Below are 5,868 nucleotides of genomic sequence, written 5' to 3' on the forward strand. Positions count from 1 at the left end.
GCACGCCCCGCCCTGCGTGCGCGCCCCGGCGGCGCGCACGTCCCGGAAGCCCAGGCCGGCACGCGGAGGAACCGGAAGCCCGAGGCCCCCGGATGCAGCTGTGTTTGAAGACCTGTCCAGCTCGCCCCTCCCTGCCTTCCTCTGTGCTTCCAGCCTGGCGGGCATCTCCTTAACCAAGTTTCCGCCGCTGAAACGCAGGAGCAATAATGGGGGGTCGGCCAGTTACTGACTGGGTGACTCTGAGCAGGTTCACACCTCCCACACAGCTGCTCATCCTGCAGAGTGGAGGGCTGTGCGAGGGCAGTGCGAGGGTGTCGGGTTCACGTTCAGTAAATGGCTCAAGTTTCTGGGCCCCTCTTTGGAAGAGGAGCCAGTGTTTACATTGCCCTGCATGATGCCTGGCCTCCCTTGTTCGATTACTTCCCATTCACTTCAGCCATACTTTGCAGTCATATATTCTGATGGAGCACCTATTATTTATGGTGCACTGCTGTAGAAGCTGGAGATATAGCAATGAAGAATATACTCATTGCCAGACCTCTAATAACTTACAGTCTGGTGTGGAAGAGACAATTAAATGACCACATGAATTAATGTAAAGTTTCAATTCTGTAAGTACAGTGAGAGCAGTACAAGGTGTCCTGCCATGACTTAGTCTGGAGTATGGTGAAATGCTTTCCTGAGTTAGCCAGGCAAGCGTTGGTCATCTGTGCAAGTGCATGTTAGAGTGGGGAGACAGAAGAGAACATTGTGGCACAGACCTAGGGAGGCGGGTGTGTACTAATCTCTCTCAGGTTTCCCTGTTTGTGCTTCTGTAGTGCTTTTAAACAGGACCTCAAAGTTCTCCAACACTGTTCTTGTTGTCTATATCCCCTTCCCTAGAATCTCAGTGAGTTTGTGACTGCTTTGTCAATTTTTATAGTAGGATACAGGCTGTGAAGAGAAACCAAATTAACAGTGGCTGCAATGAGAAGTTAATGTCTTTTTCATGTAATTGTCCAGAGGCAGATGGTTCAGTGCAGGTAAGAATTCACGGGTTGTCCAGGCACCATGCTTCTGCTTGTGCCTCTGAGTCCTTAGATTCTTACCTTCATGTATGGTACCAGATGGCTCTCCAACATGCTTTCCTTCCAACAGTGGGAAGAGAGAAAGAAGGAGTGAGAACACATCATCCCCTTTACTTTAAGGGCATGACCTATAGGTTGCACACATCTCTTCCCCTCACACCTCACCGACTACAACTTCATTGTGTGGCCAGATTTAACTGCATAGGAGGCTGGGAAATAGTTTTCACTCTAGGTGGACATATGCCCAACTAAAACTCAGGGGTTCTGTGTCTACAGAAAGGAAGAATGGATATTGAGAGCAAAGTTTAAAAGAGCAAACCCAGCTGTTGCTAGGACACTAAAACCCTACCACCTAGAGAAAACCAGACTGCAGAGAGCATAAATTATGAAGCAAGACAGCTACCAGGAGGTAAGAGAATCCCTGCATCCAGTTTCCCCTGAAGCCCAGCAGGAGGAAACTTCTGTACTTTCATCCTGTAATCCTGTAGTTCTTTCCATGGCTTGAATTGGGCATCGATTCAAAAACAAAGTCCTGCCTTTGAGACAAAAACTGTAAAAATCCGTAGATATAAGACTGCGTTTAGCTCTTCTTGTGAGGATTCCCAAGATCCTCATGTTTGCATCATTCTTTCTTATTGCTTTCTTCTTGGAAAAAGGTGCGGGGGGAAGCATGTGGCTATCATTTCAATAACTGGTGGCAGTATGCAACACTGGCCTGCGTTGAATTGGACTACAGAATTGATGTGTACTGTGCAACACAAGGGGCACTTCTTAAGCATTTGCAAGTATGTGTGTGTGTGTCTGTGTACACCGTGTACCAAGCCTGGTGCCTTGTTCCTGCTAAGTACATGCTCTACCATTGGGTTATACCCCTGCCTCTAAGGAAGTTTTATTTTTTTCACTTCTAACACTTCCAACTTGCTCTTCTTTATGTTTGATTTATTTGCTTAGGTTTTTATCCTTCCACTTGTTTTAAGATGATTTGTTCTTATTTTTTCTTTCTTTCCTCTTCCTCCCTCTCCTTTTTTTTTTGGTAGTACAGGGATCAAACTCGGGGTCTTGCACGTGGCAGGCAAGTGCTCCACCACCAAGGTACCTCCCCAACTCTTGTCCTTATTTTTTGAAACATTTTTATAACAGCTCTTCCAGAGATCACATAGTTTCCACAGCTGTGTCATTTCAACATTAACATGAATTGATGGTCTTTTTTTTCACATGAGTTGTGATTTTCATGTTCCTTCATCTGTCAAGTAATTTTGGATTATGTCCTAGATATTTTGAATATCATGCAATAATATTCAGAACCTTTTAAAAAATCCTGTGCTATCTTTGTGTTAGCAGGCAATTGACTAGATTGGGCTCAGGCAATCCAACCTCTCAATTTAGGCTCCTGCCTGTTCAGACCATCATTGGTATTGCTGTTGCTGCCACCCTCACAAGGATTTATTAGGGGCTGGGTGGGGTACAAGTGGATGAAAAAATTATAAAAAACAAACAAGAGATATCACTCACTCTAGACATTAGCAGACCTTGTTCTGCTTCTCATCCTGAGCTAGAAATAGAAGTCCTCTCCTGAAACTTTCTCTGTCTGCCCGGGTATGCGCTTCCGGTTTTCAACCTGAAGAGTCCAAGATGGAACATGCTAGAGAGAAAAACTAAGGATAAACTTTTTGCTGGCTCTGAACTACTTCAAACTCTGGTTTGGTTCCTCAAGTGTATCTGCTATTTTTTTTACTTTACAGAGTTCCTTGATAGCTACTGCATGTACTTTGTCAAGGTATAGCTGCATTCCTCAGAGGAGAAGGTGCATCGTGCTTACTCCAGTCAACCAGAGGCAGATTTTGGCCCCTTTGATTTTAAAAAGATCTCTTTCACCAGGCACGGTGGTGTACACCTGTAATCCCAGCAATTTGGGAGGCTAATGTAGGAGGATTTTGACTTCAAGACCCGCCTCAGCAACTTAGCAGGACCCTAAGCAACTCAATGAGACCCTGTCTCTGAATACAGAATAAAAAGTGCTGGGGATGTGGCTCAGCATTTAAACTCCCCTGGGTTCAACCCCTGGCACCAAAAAAGAAGAGAAAGAAACAATGAGGGGCTGGGGATATGCACAAGGCCCTGGGTTTAATCCCCAGCACCACAAAAAGAAAAAAAAAAAAAAAAGAAACAATGAGACTGCACTCTGACATTAAGAGATGAAACCCACAACCTCTGAAAGCACAAGGTGCACTCCAAACAAGCAAGTCTAACATTTTGAAGACATGCCCCACTTGGGTCTGAGACCCCTTCCCAAGGCAGAATTGCCTGATGTCCTGAGCTCTTCCCTTCCCCCTTGGCCTCCAGTAGCTCTCTTCTTTCACTTCCTGGAGAAAAACTTCTACATTTTTCAAGGTATCAAATAGTGGCTGACAGTATCTTCCCTCTGTATTTTAAAGGTTTATGTTAAAGATTTGAAACTTCAGGCTCATGGTGAAATTTCAGGCATTCATCAGTAGATGGAGTTGACATATTTGAGCCTCCCTGAAGTCTTAGGAGGCTTAGGGAATCTTCGAGACAGCACCTCGATCCAGCCCAAATGTTCTAATCTCCTCTCCAGACAAGCTTCCAAGGGGCTGTCCAGATTCTGCTTGAATGGACAGAAAACCCAGTACCTTCAGGAGTAGGAACCTGCACCTTTGGAGAGTTCTGTGTGCCGCCTGAGAGGCCTCTGGGGGTGGGACAAAGCATTGCACTGGCTCTTCTCTGCTTGTGGTGGAAGTGAGTGCAGGAGGCCAACTCTGAAGGTCCTAAGCGTGGTGGGAAGCAGGACGAGGTGCACTGCATTGCCGTGTCAGGGCACGAGTGAGGTTGTGCTGAGTACTGCATCAGGAGAAGACCTGGGGGAAGGAAGTGGTAGAACAGAGATGCCTACTTAAAAATCCTGTACATCCCTATGGCGGACATTTGTAGGATTTGCCTTTCTTTTGAAAATTGCGCTTTGGTTTTCATTTGGGGAAGCACTCCTCCTCTCTTCGGCCATAATGTTCAACTGCTATCACTTGCAGTTCCAGAGAGGGCACGTGACTCAAATCTGGCCAGCTGGAGCTGTGTGTCTCCTTAGATGCAGTGCTTGATGTAGCGGTGGGCATGTGTCTCATGCTGTTCAGGTTGGTGTAAGAAAAAGATACCATAAACTGGGTAGCTTGTAAACAAGAGATTTTTTTAAAATTTATTTTTATTGTAAACAAATGGGATACATGTTGTTTCTCTGTTTGTACATGGAATAACAGCATACCATTTGTGTAATCATACATTTACATAGGGTAATGGTGTTTGATTCATTCTGTTATTTTTTCCTTCCCCCACCCCTCCCACCCCCTCTTTTCCCTCTACACAGTCCCTCCTTCCTCCATTCTTGCCTCCCTCCCACCCACCCCCCATTATGTGTCATCATCCGCTTATCAGCAAGATCATTTGTCCTTTGGTTTTTTGAGATTGGCTTATCTCACATAGCATGATATTCTCCAGTTTCATCCATTTGCCTGCAAATGCCATAATTTTTTTCTTCTTTATGGCTGAGTAATATTCCATTGTGTGTGTATATATATATATATATATATATATATATATATATATATATATATCACAGTTTCTTTATCCATTCATCAATGAAAGGGCATCTAGGTTGGTTCCACAGTCTGGCTATTGTGAATTGAGCAGCTATGAACATTGATGTGGCTGCATCACTGTAGTATGCTGATTTTTTTTTTCCACATAAGGGAGTTTATTAAGCAAACAAAGTGTCTCCCTGCAGGGTAAGAGAGAACATGAGAGGAAAGAGAAAGGGTGCGTGCTAGAGAGAGTGGAAAAGCGAGGAGGAGAGAGAAAGAGAGTAGGAGAGAGAAAGCAAGAGTGTAGTATGCTGATTTTAAGTCCTTTGGGTATAAGCCAAGGAGTGGGATAGCTGGGTCAAATGGTGGTTCCATTCCAAGGTTTCTTAGGAATCTCCACACTGCTTTCCAGAGTGGCTGCACTAATTTGCAACCCCACCAGCAATGTATGAGTCTTCCTTTTTCCCCACGTTCTCGTCAACACCTATTGTTGCTGTATTCTTGATAATCGCCATTCTAATATGGGGTAAGATAGAATCTTAGGGTAGATTTGATTTTCATTTCTCTTATTACTACAGATGTTGGACATTTTTTCATATATCTGTTGATTCCTTGTAGATCTTCTGTGAAGTGTCTGTTCATTTCCTTAGGCCATTTGTTGATTGGGTTATTGGTATTCTTGGTGTAGAGTTTTTTGAGTTCTTTATATATTCTGGAAATTAGTGCTCTATCTGAAGTTTGAGTGTCAAAGATTTTCTCCCACTCTGTAGGCTCTCTCTTCACATTGCTGATAGTTTCCTTTGCCAAGAGAAAGTTTTTTAGTTTCAATCTATCCCAGTTATTGATTCTTGCTTTTATTTCTTGTGCTATGGGAGTCCTGTTAAGGAAGTCCGATCCTAAGCCAACATGTTGAAGATTTGGACCTACTTTTTCTTCTATAAGATGAAGGGTCTCTGATCTGATTCCAAGGTCCTTGATCCATTTTGATTTGAGTTTTGTGCAGTGTGAGAGATAGGGGTTTTGTTTCATTCTGCTGCATATGGATTTCCAGTTTTCCCAGCACCATTTGTTGAAGATGCTATCTTTTCTCCATTGCATATTTTTGGCACTTTTGTCTAGTATGAGAAAATTGTATTTATTTGGGTTTGTGTCCGTGTCCTCTGTTCTGTACCATTGATCTACCTGTCTATTTTGGTGCCAATACCATGCTG

Source organism: Sciurus carolinensis, chromosome 2 (genome assembly GCF_902686445.1).
Source record: "Sciurus carolinensis chromosome 2, mSciCar1.2, whole genome shotgun sequence".
In the NCBI taxonomy this organism is placed as follows: domain Eukaryota; kingdom Metazoa; phylum Chordata; class Mammalia; order Rodentia; family Sciuridae; genus Sciurus; species Sciurus carolinensis.